Source organism: Pogona vitticeps, chromosome 6 (assembly GCF_051106095.1).
Source record: "Pogona vitticeps strain Pit_001003342236 chromosome 6, PviZW2.1, whole genome shotgun sequence".
In the NCBI taxonomy this organism is placed as follows: Eukaryota; Metazoa; Chordata; class Lepidosauria; order Squamata; family Agamidae; genus Pogona; species Pogona vitticeps.
This window is the reverse complement of record NC_135788.1, coordinates 82,668,484-82,684,809: the sequence shown is the minus strand read 5'-3', so window position 1 is coordinate 82,684,809 and position 16,326 is coordinate 82,668,484. Positions and strand designations below refer to the sequence as shown.

General features: G+C 43.5%; 1 long non-coding RNA gene across 1 annotated transcript; it reads left to right on the top strand.

Moving 5' to 3' along the window:
- The first annotated feature begins 804 nt into the window (after positions 1–804).
- Positions 805–14,806, top strand: LOC140708392 (uncharacterized). Its single transcript, XR_012088551.2, has 2 exons — positions 805–10,564; positions 12,750–14,806. It is a non-coding gene; the product is annotated as an uncharacterized LOC140708392 (long non-coding RNA).
- The last annotated feature ends 1,520 nt before the right edge of the window (positions 14,807–16,326 follow it).

Genomic DNA, 16,326 nt, shown 5'->3' with positions numbered 1-16,326 from the left:
AAAACTATCTTCATTCCTACAGGAATGAATACTCCTCTAATATAGACATTTTTCTTCAAATTACTGTTTTAAAGGCAATTGTATTTCCCCAGTTTCACTGCCATCATAATAGAAGACATCTGTCTAAGATGATGACTGTTATCATTGCTGTTAAGCTCTTGTCCTTTTTGATTTCCAGATTTTGACATAGTACTTCTTGTAGTCTTGAATCTGGGAAGGGCAACATCATCATGCTGATGGGAACTTAACATTTGAATGCTCTTCTTCTTCTTCTTCTTCTTCTTCTTAACAAATAATCCTTTTACACAAGCCCTATTTTAGGTATTACTTTTCAAATTCTCTTCAGCACATAAGCTAGGGCAGTGGTTCTTAACGTGGGTGATAATGCCCCCCAGGGGGCGATTTCATTTTTCAGGGGGGCAGTAGAATGAAAAGGGGCGGTGTGGGAGCGCTGGAGCAGAAGGGGGGCGGTAGGGGGGCGCTGGAGCAAGCCAAACCTGTGAAGATGGCTGCAGCCTTTTTACAGTGTGCATGAATATATATTTTCCTCCAATCTTAATTGTGGTTTGTTTTTATGCCATTTTTATATTTCTTTTTGCGTCTTAAAATTCGCTTGCAACTAAATCATTAAATGTTATTATTTGGGGCATTTCATTTTCTTGGAATTGAATTTTGTTTTCAGGGATCATTGGATTTAAGTGTCTTAAATAAGTAAGTAAGTAAGTAAGTAAGTAAGTAAGTAAGTAAGTAAGTAAGTAAGTAAGTAAGTAAGTAATAAATAAATAAATAAATAAATACAAATAAGATATCATCACCATGGGGAGGGGGGCGATGATAACTTCCTCAATGGCTCAAGGGGGCATTTCTTTCAAAAAGGTTAAGAACCACTGAGCTAGGGTACCATGGTCCCTCCATTGTGCTTCAGCTCCTTGTACGTAGCTGGATGTAGCAGGTGAATTTGGGGATGTCCTATTCAGAAATCATCATTCTGGGCTGTTTTTTATAATTTCAATTTTCTACCTGCAGTGGGCACTGGAATGTTGTTCCTGCAGATGATTTTTGGCGTGTTGCATCTGTCTCATCTAGTCACATGTTTGTTGTGGATTTGGTTGGGTTGTCCTACTCAGAAGTTGCCATTCGTGGCCATTGTATTCCATTCCAGTGGAGTTTGGGCCAACAAAGGGTTATTGAAAGAGTAATATTAATTGGGTTTGTTCTCTAATGTATGGTTTGGACGTTTGTCCAGCACATGCTACTGTTTCTGACATCAATTTTTATTAAGAGGCCCCTGTTTCAGATAGTTCCATTCCAGCCTTTACCTAGTCTCAAAATAGATTGACTAAAGAAATAACGGCCATGAATTTGCAAGAGCTCAGTAGGGTTGTTAATGATAGGGCATGCTGGAGGTCCCAAGTCCATATTATTGCCACGAGGCAACTTGGTGGTATAGAAACAACAACATACCAAGCAGAGCTTAGAAATGTTACTGTTTGGAACTACAGTTCCTAAATCCCCCTGAGCTGCAATATCCACGGATGACAACACAACCTTCTTCAGGACTTTGATGTGACCAATCATCTGATTTGCTGAAGAGTCAGATAAATGGTTCCCTTTCAATAGAGGATGATTGGCTGCAACAGTTGGCATGGAGATAGCTGAGGCCAAAGAGAAACACAACTCTTTGATGTCAGAATGAGGTCACAATCTGGACCGATGCTGTTTCTTTGCAAGCCAAGAGGCAGTGAACAGTCAGACTGAGCCTTAACATAGTCAGGATGGATTTTTATGATAGGAAGGGGGAAAGGTGTGTGTTTTTAAGTAAGTATGAATTAACCTTTGAGAATCACTATGGTATGGGTTTAAATCTCTGGTTGGGCTGATGGGAAGTAGCAATGGCAGTCCTGAAATATCTAGCATATCTAAATACTCTTTTGGGGTCAGTGTAAGTCCTAAGTGGTTTGGTGGCACATGACAATCACCTTAAAATTTATCATGGGGAAAAGGGTATAGAAAGATCTGTACAGAAGGTTGTCAAAGTGCCACTCTGTGTACCTTGTAACGGAAATGGTTGCCATTTCAACATATGGGTGTGTTCCATAGATCATATTTTTCTCAGAGCTTCCAAATTTACCACAATCCCCCAAATACTTGAGGCAGGATGGCCAATGGCCATCCAATGTGGGAAATTCTGGGAATTGTGGTGAAAAAACACAATTTTTTCCTGCTCTGTTTCCACCCATTAATTCATGTAATTGAACGGGTTTCTCTAAAGGGGGGATAAAATGCAGCCATCTTCCACAAATGTCGGATTGTGAAACGGAGAATGTCAGACATCACTGGAGCACTGGATACTCTTCAACAAATAGGAATACCTCCCTGAGGGGACCTGTATTCTGTGGTTTCCTTCTATCCTTTACTCTGTGATTAAGGTCTTTCTTTTTCTTCTGAATTCACAGGTCTGGGCAACATCTCCTCTAAGCTGCAGGGCTGCACAGCCATGCAGTGCTGCATTGGTGCCGAGCACCCGCAGCCACTATTGCTGCCCATTTGATTCCAGTCACACCTTGAACTTCGCATGCTTGGGGCAAGGTTTCCTCTAGTGGAAAATTGAATATAATAAAAGAGCAACAAATTGCTCCTCTTTAATTACATTCAATTTTCCAGCAACACTGAGTGGAAACCCCACCCCGTACATGAGGGGTTCCAGTTGTGAACAGAAGCAAATGTTGGTGCTCTGCACTGTGGCTCTGCAGCTTAGAGGTTGCCCAGGGCAGTCTTACCATCAGGGAGAGGGAAATCCCTTGTCTTGTACAAGGACAGAAAATTAATTTTACACCACAGAAGTAAATGTTCTGCCTTAGGTATCACAAAAACTGTGTACTCTTGGCCTTTGATTTACACAGGCAACCAAAGCGAAGATTTCAAAGTCTCCTTCTATTGATTAACACTCTTGAATGTTGTTATCCACAGATTTGATGAGGGAACAAGACTAAATATATGGTACCATTTGTTATTGCGGCCAAGAAAGAAGGGATTATTTGGTGAGGAAGTATGATCTTTTCATAACCAGCAAGAAAAAAGAACTCCCCACATCAATGGGACAATCCCTTCATGTAGTTTTCAGCTACTCTGTCCTAAAACCATTCATGTAAATATTGCAGCAGCATTTTATTTGGGAGGGTATCTCTACATTCCAGGGTACAGAAGTAGCCATAGGGTGCTAATCATGTCCATGCACCCTTCTCTAAAGGGCTAAACATTTTTGTTTCACTTGTAGGTCTTCTTCAGATGGGTCAATTCTGCAAAGAAGAGAGGAGAGAGAGAGAGAGAGAGAGAGAGAGAGAGAGAGAGAGAGAAACAAAACAATTGTGTAATTTAATTGCATTTTAAAGTTTTTTAAAATTTTGTACAGCTGTCTTCTAAGCACCTAATACTCAACGATCGACTCCTCCAAGACCCATTTTCACAAGGACCACCAGCACTTTCAAAGCATGTGTGGCAACTTGAACGTGTCATGCATGGATGATAGAAAGCTGAAGTAAGGAACCTCCTTTAGACATTTCATGTGCAGCTGTCCCAGTTACTGAAAGGTTGTGAATGTGGTAGACCCAGTGTGATGTAGTGGAGAGAGGGATGGAGCATGACTCAAGAAGCCTCAGTAAATATCCTTGCTTGACCATGTGAGCCCAGTTGAATGGGGCACTTGGTTATACTTTCACTGGGGATTCAATATAAAATGAGTTGCTTGGTGACTCAAGGTTAAGCATCCTAAATCCACCAGGCTTTGCCAGTTCTTGGCCTTGTCCCACGTTGACATGTGGTGGCGTCAGTGTGCATTTCCATTCTGATTTCATTGTATGGCTCCCCCCTTCATTGCAGCTTGGCTCCACCTGCTGCCATCCATCCCTAATGAACAATTTGATCTAAAACTCAGTCCGAAACCCTCTGAATTTTCAAATTTCCATCCCTATGATGGGCGGGCAGGGGGGACACTGCAATGTTTGCACATGCTTATAAGGAAAGTATTCATCTCTCTGACAAATTTCTTCTTATTTATTTTCCCCTCTGAAGAATTCTTCTCCTTGAAGAATGTTGTGAATCTCTGTGAACACCAATCAGACCAGGCCTGGGAGAGAATATCAGGAATTACTGGGATAGATTATTGTATTAGTCAGAATTGCAATTCTGTGGTCTCACTGTATTCCAGGATCCCGTCCACTCTCAGCAGATCCCTCTGTCCCACCCTTGGTCTCAAACCAACTTGCCAGGTCTCCAGGGGCCCAGGCTGAAGTCTTCCCAAACACTTGATCCCTGAAGCATTTCTTGAAATTGGGGCATGAGGTGGGAAATGTCCCACAATGCAATTGTACCGATCAACAGGTGAAATGTCCCCCCCCCCCGTGAGTCGCATCACATCCCTGCACCTGTGGACCCACAGACACCCTTATCTGATGGCTGCAGCTGTTGGCTCCAGCAAAGATGGGGCTCCAGTTCAAGTGCTGGGCACCATGGCCCATTTGTTTTTCTTTTTGGCAGTCCACAGTATCCATCCTCCAGTTTTGCCAGTTAGTAGAATATAAATATCTGAGAAGTTGGCTATATAGAAATATGTTGATGAACAGGGGCACTGCCCAGAAAGGGAGATGAGGGCTAGAGACTTGGGCCATTGGTGAGCTTCAGCAGAAACCAGACTCCAGAGAGGCAACGTGCAACAGGTCTCCTCCTAGGATTGCCTGCCGCCATTCTTCAGGCAGTCCTAGTATATGCATGTCTTTTATTATTTTACTGCCTCTATGTTTTCTTCTACTGTCTTTTGTCTCTTTAATAAAGTTGTGTAGTTTTTTTTGTCTGTTGATGTTCTTATAGCTACTCAGTTCTAGAAGAACCCTTGTCAACCTTGACAAGTTTAACCCCAGCTAAATTCCGTCCTTTCAACAACATGTTACCTGCCTTCAAGCAGTTTCTAACTCAGCTGATACTATGAATGAGTGACCTCCAAAACATCCTATCATCAGCAAGCCTTGTGGTTTCCTTGCCATACTCCAGTTGTTAATGTTGTTCAGCTGAATGTATGATTGTGATACTCATTAGCAATACTGTATGAAATATGACAAGTAGTTATTTAGCTCATTAAATCCGCTGATGTAAAAGCACACCTGCAAGTAGGCAAAATTGATCATGACCAGCCATGACACACAACTCAGAAAGAATTTTGGAGTCTGGCTACTGTTAAATAGAGAAACGTTACTCTTGAAAATAGTATTTTGGTAGTTCTGGGTATCTTTTTCCTCTATAGGCAGAGAGATGAGATTCTGTGTAAATAATGTTCCTTCTAGCTTTTACGCTAGAACTGCCATCCCTAGGCAACAACCTTACTGTGGCATTTGCGATCCATTTGGGGATTGGGGAAGAGTGGTTTTGAACAATAAAAAGAGCACTTCTGAAGAAGGTAAGGAGAAATATACCTTAGGAATCAGAAGTACAAGAACCTTGTAAATCCCCATGTTTATTACAGAAGTAACAATTCAGAAACAAATTTATGTTGCTATTGCAACAGGAGGTTATGTGGTTTTATTTTTCATTTTCCAATGCCTAACATTGGAGATGCTGTGTTTTTAACGGTAACATTCCAAGCACCAGGACAATGGATTTTTCTACCTGCCCTCTGACCTAGAATTTTTCACCAGGGAGTTGCTGCTGTTTTAGGTAGGTGTGAACATGTTTGGATTTAGGGGTTATCTCTGCTATGCTTTTTACTGAAGATTATATGCCCAGAGAGTGGTTTTTCTCATCTCGCCTTTCTTAACGTTCTCTTAGAGGTGGTTTCTCGTGTTGTTGTTACATGCCTTCAAATTGCCTTCAACTTACTGTAACCCTATGAATAGGAGTAGAAGGTGAGGACCATGGAAGTAGGCATGATAAATAAGAAAAACACTGACCCAGTAGTAATTTTCATGACCACAATACCAACATGTAATTCTGAATTCTGCACTTTGCTAAACTCTATATTATTAAAATAAATAATTACTTTATTTGGATATTAGAGTGTTCTCTAATATAGACCAACATAACTACAGTACCTAAGAGTTTTGTGACCAGTAGATGGCAGCCTTAACTATCATTAAGCACAAAGAAGCAAACTAAGGCTGCCACCAACTGGCCCTTTTTATGGGTCAGTGTGGTCTAAACAGGGCAAACTGAGGTCAGGAGGAAAATGTGCCATTTGGTGCAATCTTGGCAAACTGACCTCAAGCAATCCTATTTTTGGTATTGTGAAGTGACTAAATGAGCCACTTCAGGATATCAGCAAACTGAACATCTCCCCTAGGTAAAGGTAAACGTTCCCCTTGACATTTAGTCCAGTCGTGTCCAACTCTAGGGGGCGGTGCTCATCCCCGTTTCCAAGCTGTAGAGCCAGCGATTGTCCGTAGACACATTTGTCCGTGGTCACGTGGCCAGTGTAACACGAAACGCCGTTACTTTCCCACCGTGGTGGTACCTATTTATCTACTTGCATTTTTACATGTTTTCAAACTGCTAGGTTGGCAGGAGCTGAGACAAGCGACGGGAGCTACTAAACAGGCTAAGTCTTTGTTGTCTTGTTTCAACTGTGGAGGTGAAAGCTTTTGCAGAAATTGGAGAATTCTGGGCAAGCTGTCTTGCTATAGAATAAGAAATGGGTGGTATTTTTCACATTCCCAGTGTGACCCTCCCTGAAGTCCCTATGGCTTTTAGCACTTGGGGCCAGAGTACAAATATAAGAAGCAGGAGTCTGAAGTTCAGCTTCTGCCATCTCCATTTAAAATGATGGGGATAATGGGGCGGGAAAGAAGAAGAAAAAAACCCTTTAAAAAAACGGTCTGGAACAGTGAACCAGTGACAGGATCTATGACCTGACCCATGTATAAGTGCATCTGCCCAATGTCTTCCTTTCACTACAGGTGAACATCTATCATTTGGTTACAAAAGGGACAGTGGAATAGGAAATTATTGGAAGAGCCAAGAAGACGAGGGTGTTAGACCATCTTGTGATACAATGTATGGACACCACTGACTGGACTGTTTTGGACAACAGCGCTGGTAGAATCAATTAAGACACTGAGGTGTAAGAAGAAGGGGCCAAAGATGGACTGGGAGCTGCTGACACCAAACAGCAGGAACTAAGGTGGGCAACTGTAGACAGTCCAGGGACTGCAGACACCACCACCCTTGACACAAGTTGGGGAACTGGAAAGAGTATAGAGCTTCTCCATCTTTGGCTGCAGAGAACATAATCAATCTGATTACGGTATTGCCCATCTGGTGATGTCCATGTGTAGAGTCGCCTCTTGTGTTGTTGGAAAAGAGTGTTTGTGATGACCATCTTGTTCTCTTGACAAGACTCTATTAGCCTTTGCCCTGCTTCGTTTTGAACTCCAAGGCCAAACTTCCCTGTTGTTCCTTTTATCTCCTGACTCCCTACTTTAGCATTCCAGTCCCCCAGAATGAGAAGAACATCTTTCTTTGGTGTCAGTTCTAGAAGGAGTTGTAAATCTTCATAGAATTGTTCAATTTCAGTCTCCTCAGCATTGGTGGTTGGTGCATAAACTTGGATTATTGTGATGTTGAAAGGTCTGCCTTGGATTCATATTGAAATCATTCTATCATTTTTGAGATTATATTCCATTACAGCTTTTCCCACTTTTTTGTTCACTATGAGGGCTACTCCATTCCTTCTATGGCTTCTTGCCCACAATAGTAGATATGATAGTCATCTGAATTGAATTCACCCATTCCCGTCCATTTTAGTTCACTGACGCCCAGGATGTCAATGTTTATTCATCTCCTGGTTTGTCCATATCCAACTTACCAAGGTCCATAAATTGGTTCCTACGCAGTATTTTTCTTTGCAGCATCGGACTTCCCTTTCACTTCCAGGCGCGTCCGCAGCTGAGCGTCCTTTCAGCTTTGGTCCAACCACTTCATTAGCTCTGGAGCTACTTGTCTTCCACTCTTCCTCAGTAGCATGTTGGACGCCTTCCAACCTGAGGGTCCCATCTTCCAGCGTCATATCTTTTAGCCTTTTGTTTCTGTTCATGGGGTATTCTTGACAAAGATACTGGAGTGGCTTGCCAATTCCTACTCCAGGTGGATTGCGTTTATGACCTGTCTGTCTTGGGTGTCCCTGCACGGCATAGCCCATAGCGTCTCTGAATTACTCAAGCCCCTTCGCCACGACAAGGGAGCAATCCATAAAGGCCTCCTTACTCTCTAGTGCAGTCTTACTTGGAATTCAGTAACTGCATCTTCTGCCTTTTGTGTTTCATTTTTGTCCCTGCTGCTTTCTACCCTCCACTTGCCCACATCATCAGGAGATGGACATGGAGGAAATTTTATACTTGGCAGAAACATGAGAGCATGAAGTGTATACAACTGCAATAGATGAGCTGCTCTCACAGTTTAAGCTATGGGCATGAAAGAAAAGGAACAGTTATTGTTCAAAAAAGTTGGGAGATGGAGAGGCCTCAGGTAAACTGCATTTAGGGATGAAGCTTTCAGTTCTTCTTCATGGTCTGTGTATGGGGCATTTCTTCACATGCATGGAACCTTGGAATCTTGAAGCTTCCATAGAATGCAAGAAAGGAGCAGCCCCATCCCTCCGAGTAGAACAAACCATGCCCAACAGTCACTCTCCTCACTTCTTTTCAACTGTTCCTAGTGAACTTGGTCTTTCCTAGTAACTTCTACTTACCTCATTCTTCAGAGTTTCAATCTTCTTGTTTTCTTGATCCTTTGTCAGTCAACTAGAGATGGGGATGAACGGCCAAAATGGCAGTTCATCTTAGTTTTTCAAGGGTTATGAACCACTAACCATGAATTTCCCCGTGATTAATCATTGAGACTTTAGACAGCCAAAAATATTTGCGCTCCCATTCCCTGCAGCTTGCCCACTGCCCTCTGCCCCCTTCCCATTGCCCCTATGATCTCCCTACCTTCTGCCACCTCCCACAGCTTCCAGTGACACTTCTGTCACTGCTTCCACTGTCTAAAAAAAAGCTGACCCCTGTCCCCAGTTTGCTCATACCACCCCTACTCATTGCCCCATTGCTTCCCTGCCTTATCCACATCCACTGCCTTTGTCCACAACTACCACCACTTTCACCAATGCTGCCACTGCCATGTAGCTCGCCCTGTATGCCAATGGCTTGCCAATCAGCTGATCAGGGGGCCACAGGCACACAGGGCAAACTAGACTGCCATAAAGGAAGCCACCACCTCTGCCTTTGAAAACAGTGGCCCAGTTTCCCTTCCAGCAGCCTGTGTGCCTATGGCCCACTGACCCGCTTATCAGCAGGCCATAGGTACACCGGCTGCCAGAAGGGATGCTGCTGCCACTGTCTGATCAGTGGGCCATAGGCACACAGGCCACTGTTCACAAAGGCAGCGGTGGTGGCTTCCCTTACAGCAGCCTGTGTGTCCATGGCCCTGCCATAAGGGAAATCAGGCCACCGTCTTTACAAACAGCAGTGGTGGATTCCCCCACAGCAGCCTAGCTCACCCTGTGTGCCTATGGCTTGCCAAGCAGCTGATTGGCAGACCATTGACTCACAAGGCAAGCTAGATGGCAGTGGACAGTGGCAGAAGTGGTGGTGGCAGTGGAGGACAATGACAATGACCCCAGAGAACACGTGTGAAGACTGCCAGCACCTTGAAATGAGAAGCACACCACCAGTCTGCATCAAAATCCATGTTGCACTGAGGCCCTTATTTGTTTCTCCACCTCAGCTTTTCCATATATTCTGCAAAGACAGTGGAGGGGTGGGGGGATTGCTTTGGTCAAGCTTGCCCAAAGGGAAACCCTTCCAACTGCTCTTTGCAAAAGCTAGGCTGCCAGAACAGAAACCACAGTTCAAACAGTCTAGCTTCTGCTTCTGCTGCCTCTGGAGGAGCTTTTTTAATTATTTTTTTAGGTAGTCCCATGAGCTGTCTAAAAGTAAAGACCCAGTGAACCAGGGGGGAAATTTGTGGTTCATCCCCATTTCTACACTCAAGGCCTGACCCTAGGCAGTTGATAGAGTGGCCGCTTGTTACCACTTTGCTCCATGTCTCTGTCACTTCAATGATGAGGCAAAGGATTTTTTTAAATGACATGCAAATTAGAGATTAATTTGAGAAAGGCAAATACAGTTTCAAGCTATTGTGTTTTGATTTCTTTCTTTGGAGGTCATACATGGATCTCCATTGGCAGAGCTTATTTAATTTAATAATTTGGGCTAGAAGGCTTTCCTCAAGCTTTCCCTTCCCCATGTGTTAAGGTTAAACCTCAACTTATGAACGTCCTTACTTGCGAACGTTTCGACTTACGAACCGCTAGAATAGAAAAATATTGCTTCGACTTGCGCACGAAGCTTCGACATAAGAACAGAAATAGGCAGGGGAAAAAAGGCAGGCAATTCAACTTTCTAAGTATAGGTGGCGCCAAGGCTGCTTCTTTGTGCTGTAGCTCTGTCGGGAATTATAGGGTGTGTCGCAGTTGGGAGAGCTCCTGCTTTCTGAGTGAGCCTCTGTGTGTGTCTGCAGGGAGGTAAGCTGCTGTTTTCTCCTTTTGAAAATCTTCTGAGTGGGTTTTGGCTGGGGCGGATATGTTTCTGTGCTGTTTTGTTGGTGGCTTTTTTCCACCCTTAATGCCTCCGCAAGGGAGCTGAGTTTACTGTTTGTTCTTGGAAGTGTTTTCCCCCTTCTTAAAGCCTCAACAAGGGAGGTCGTTTTACTGTATGTTTTTGGAAGTTCCCCCTTCTTAAAGCCTCAGTGCCTTCCGTTTCTTCTGCCGGAACGGATTGATTTTCAGTGCATTCCTATGGGAAATGGTGCTTCAACCTACGAATCTTTCAACCTATGAAAGCCTTTCTGGAGCAGATTAAGTTCGTAGGTCGAATCATTATCTCATAGCTAAGGGAACCCACCTAGAAATATGGAACCGTTAATTCTAACATGTTAAAATGCCCCTGATAAGCACAGTCTATGTGACTATGAGGGGACAGGGTAAGAAGGAAAGGGGGGATGCTTTCAAAAGAAACGATGGGATTTTTAAAAGTGTAATGCCTGAGGAAACAGGAGGAAAAGCTAGCCTTGCTGGATAAAGCAAGAGTGGCTCCAGTTTAATTTTTGCCTGTTTAAAGTGACTTTTAAACATTGTCTGGCCCTTTAAGAGCAAAGTCAGCCAAGCCCGGGTCTCTATTGCTTTCCTCCTCATTCAGTTGGTGAGGAACAATGTAGAAGGTAAGGGCAAGCAAATGCTTGTGAACCATTATTCTTTATGGCAAGGCTCTACTGAGCATGCTCAAAAGTTATGAAATGGCTGCTTTTCCTGTTTGAAGGTGCCATTTTAGGTTATCAATATAAGGACTCTAATTTTTTCCTACAATGGCTAAATGGACTTGCTTCATATTTTAAAAAGGGGCTAAGGTAATAACTCTCCCTATAAAATAAAAATGTTAGTTGTTAGTAATACACTTCAGCAATTTCTTATTTGCTAAAAAATAGCTGGCGTCTGCGTGGGTGGGTGTGCGTAAAAATTACATCTATAATTTAAATGCATCCCTTTAAAAGTATTTGATCAAACATCACCAGATTTCCTTCCTGCTGCATTTTGAACTTTACATTCTGTTCAATAAAGACAATAATGCATGCGGAGCCGTGGGCTGTGTAGAATTAAGTCTTGTACTCGGGGAAACTGCAGAACAGTCTTCAGTTTGCACAGGAACAAGATTAGCTTCTAGCTACATCATACAGAATGCATGGGAAAGCTGAGGTGGAGAAACAAATAAGGATCTCAGTGCAACGTGGGTTTTCAAGCAGGCTAGAGGTGTGTTTCTCATTTCCAGGTGCTGGCAGTCTTCACATGTGTTCTCTGGGGCCATTGTAAGCACAATTAATACTAGAAGTGGAATTTTGTATACCAGAGATCTGAACTCGCCTCCAAAAAAGTTTCAGGTCTAGCTGGAACCAAATCTTCTGTCACATTGTCCTATCTCTTTTTGGACAGAGTGAAAGGCAGGCACCTCAGTTGATCAGAGAGAATAGAACTTCTGCCAATGAATTCTTTAGAGAGCATCTCATTGAGGGCCAGCCCTGTCATTTGGCAGAGTGGGGTGTTCTGAGCAGATGCTCGAGGAGGGCTCATCAGCCTGGTGTCCAGCTCCCATTGCTGGGCATGGCGCACAGCATCTTCTGCCCATTTTGCCCCACTAGGCTGCTGCCTCAGGTGTGGCAGCAGGTGCTATACCTTGAGAAGCAACAAAGCAAATGTCAGCTGTCAGTTCGCCTAGTTTCTGCACCTGGAATAGGGAGCAGGCAACTTGCCTTGAGAGGAGTCCTTGTTGCCAGTTGTCTCTTTTTAGGTGTAGATTTTCCTGTTTTTTTAAATCACCATTGCCCTCCCAAATTAGCTTTCAAACCCAATTCAGCAGAAAAGTCGGGGGCATTGGACTGGGTGGTGTGAATTCTTTGCTGTCTGTTGGGGATTGTATCACCTTAAGTGAAAAGTCCACTTCAAGTCTTCGCGGCGGTAGATGTAAGCTTAGGAGCATGCAGGAACTGCTTTTTGGGTACTGGGAGCCTAAGAGGCCTGAGTGGAGTGGCATCTGGCTCTCACCTGCAGTGTGCTAAGGATGCTACATGTCAGCTCTCAGGCCTAGAAGGAATAGTTCCTGAAGAAGGTTGCAAGTTTATTACATTTTCCTTTTTATTTGGCTTTTCTTCTGTCTTAGACCAAGGTGAAAACTAGTGATCTTCGAAAACAACCCATCCCAGAAATGGCACAAGGACAACTATGGCAGGCGAGCAGTTTACCTCACAGAGATCTTGGACAACCGCTTCCCTCTGCTTGTTGACTGAAGTTCTCCAGCTTCCATGTTGTTTATTTCCAGCAATCAGTCTCCACATGTGGCCATTTTGGACAGACAGACCTTCAACTGCTGCATTTTAACATTCTGGAGCAATTCATGAGACTCAGAATCTAGTCTCTGAAGTGTGCCAAAAAAATAGCAGGAGGGCCTAGTGTGTTTGGGTTCGGTCAGTATCAACCAACACACCTCCTCTGCTTCTCCATATCTCAGTCTTCAGACTGGCATAAACTAATGTCCGTAACAAACCAGGTCTCTTTGAATTGAGCAATCCCATTACAAGGGCCAGCACCCTTGTCTCCAGGTGCTCACCATTCTGATGCTCAATCTCAGACATCGATCTCCGCAAGCCAAAAGGCCATGGCTAAAACCATCATCTAGAACAGTGGTGGCGAAATCTTTTGGGCTTGCATGCCAAAACTGGGGGGGGGGGGAGGGAAGGAAACAGGGAGTGGGGCAGACCCGGACCCTGAAGTGCGGAACTGGAACCAGAAGTGGTGGTGGAAGGGGGAATCATGGTGATGGATCCAGAGGACCCGGAAATGGCGGTGGGGCCTCAAGCCCCCTCCGCTGCCAGCACCAGTTGTTTCAAATCTGCTTGCCGAAACGCCACCACCGGCTGTGGCCACCTCCTGAGGTTTGGCTGTGCGGGGGTGGGGCAGGGGGAGTAGCAATCTGGCGACTTGTGGCTTGTGTGCCGGCAGAAAGGATTCCGCATGCCACCTGTGGCACGCGTTCCATAGATTCACCATCTGGGGGTATAGCTCATTTGCATTTGCATAGATTCGCCATTGCTGATCTAGAACATCCTAACAAGATGCTTTGTGATGTACCCCGATATGTTCAAGTCAACACACCCTGCAAGAATGTTCTGGGCGACCTGGGGAATTGGCACCAACTACTCAGAAGCAAAAAAAAGTCGAGTTTCTGAAAATGCAGCCAAGGAACCCGAGTGCTCAGTATTCATCCATCTGATCTATCTACATCCATATTGCCTATGACCACAATGGTAACCTTTAAGTCTTCATTCTACAGGTGGCCCCAAAAGGCTGTTTTTGCAGCCCTTGAGCTCCCTTCCTCAGTAAAATATTCATCCCCACAGGAAAAATGACACAAACCCCCATGGGAGGTTAAGGGAGAGTTTTGATTTGTCTTCTGTTTGTTTTTAAATTGAGAGGGCTCTACCAGAGAGTTCTGAAGATGCAAAAATTAACACATCCATCTTCTGAATGTAGCTCAGAAGTCACAGGCAAAGTTCACACTTCTGTGGTCCTGCAACTGAAGATTCTGGGATTTGCCTTTTAACTTGTTTTATGGAAACTAGGTGCTTGGGCGTGGGATAGGGCCTGGCCCTGTAATTCCCAGGTGGTCCATTTGGGCCTCATTGGTTCACAGAAATTTATAGCACAGGAAGGGAACTGAAACACACGTTTCCAATTGAGAAGAACGTATAGTATAGCTGTTGTGCTTGCTTTAATTGGTGTACAACAAATATGAGTTGCTGTAACTAGTGGAAAACACTAGCAACTTACCATGGTTCTGTCAGGGCACATGCTGGCAAGTAAGCCCTGGGCATGGGTTCAGATTTCTGCTGTGTCCCAGTGGCACTGGAGAAGGCATGCATTAGTGCTCCCCTTTCCCTTTCTGTCTGGGATATTTTCTGGTGCAGGATCTATGGGAAGCAAGTTGTTGGCCCACTTGCCTGGATAGGCAGCAGTTGCTGGGGATGGAATGGAGAGCCTGATGTTTACCTGGTTGCTGTAGAGACGAGAATGCTGGGTTGGGTGGGGAGTTAGGTCAGTTGAGGCAGAGAGGGAGGTTGAGAGTTAATTCCACTTCAAGCCCCTGTGTGGTTTATGTTGTTACTATATTAGGTTGCCTACATATTGCTTGTTTATAAATAAAGAAAAACAAATCATGAATACAGTATTTTGGTTTCGTTATTTCTAAAAGAAAACTCAGGCTTGTGCTGTTTGCCAGACCAAACCCACGTGGTTACTGTCTGAATCTGATGGACGTGAAAGGTTGGTGAGTCCTAGGTGCTTAGCTGCTCTTGACTCTTTCCTTGCAACTTACTTTAGGTGGTGGTCTTTAAAACATTTTCTCTTGCATTAAGGCAAGACACCTGAGTCTTCAGTAAAGGGAGAAAAGTTTGGAGACCTCCTGGCTAAACAATTATATAAAGAAAATCTATATACAATGCTTTAGATAACATATATTATGTGTTAGGAACCTACTCAGTTATTATTGATATAAAATATGAAGTTTATCAGGTAAAGGTAAAGATTCACCTTGACATTTTTAGTCCAGTCGTGTCCGACTCTAGGGGGCGACGCTCATCCCGCTTTTCGAGCCAGAGAGCCAGTGCCTGTCCAAAGACAGTTTCCGTTGTCACGTGGCCAGCGTGACTAGGGAACACTGTTTTACCTTTCCACCGAGATGGTACCTATTTATCTACTCGCATTTACATGCTTTCGAACTGCTAGGTTGGCGAGGAGCTGGGACAAAGCGATGAGAGCTCACTCCGTTGCATGGATTCGATCTTACAACTGCTGGTCTTCTGACCCTGCAGCACAGAGGCTTCTGCGGTTTAGCCCATAGCGTCACCAAGTATATAGATTTGGAACCGGAATTACTTTTATTAGCTATGTTTCTAAAGGATTTGAGAACATTGTGTACTCTGACAGGAATATTATGATAGTAACCAATACTGTATACTAAAATACACACAAGAAATGGTTTAAATGTTTAAAAATGTATAGATTTTGAAGAGACAAGACACCAAGATGCAAACAAAAAAATTATAAGCAACCCATGTAACATGAAGTTTAACAAGCACAAATAGAATGTAGATAGATTGAAAAATTAATAAAATTTTTAAATAAAATAAAATGTGGAAAATATATGATGTGGCCCTCATGCTGAAAAGTTTGAAGACCCCTGGTTTACATAATAAAAGACTTTAACATTCACTTGCTTCCAGCTGGGAAGTAGAGAGTCTCCACTGGGATTCTCAAGTGCACACATGCCTTGAGATTCGCAGTGACTTTTTACTTGTGGGCTGAAAGTGAGTGAATATTACAACTTTTGTTGCATAAATGTTATGCTTTTGTTTAGCTAAAATTAAAATGTTACGCTTTTTTGTTTTGCTAAAACTTAGTGACTATGTGTGTTGAACCTTCCTCCTCAGTCTTTTATATAATCTATACTGAATCCTGCCTGTTGGCTTTTGCAATTTTCTAATTCGCCTATGTACACACGCCCCAGCTTGCCTTCTGATACAGAGGAATACAGTATTGTGTAGTTCTTATGTGATATGAGCCATCATTTTCTTTAATCTGTTCTCCTGTCTGCAATTATGCCAAATTGAAGGCCTTTTTTTTAACTTCAGATATTTATTGGAATATTTTTCCCTTTACATTGACTGTTATGCCTAACCTGC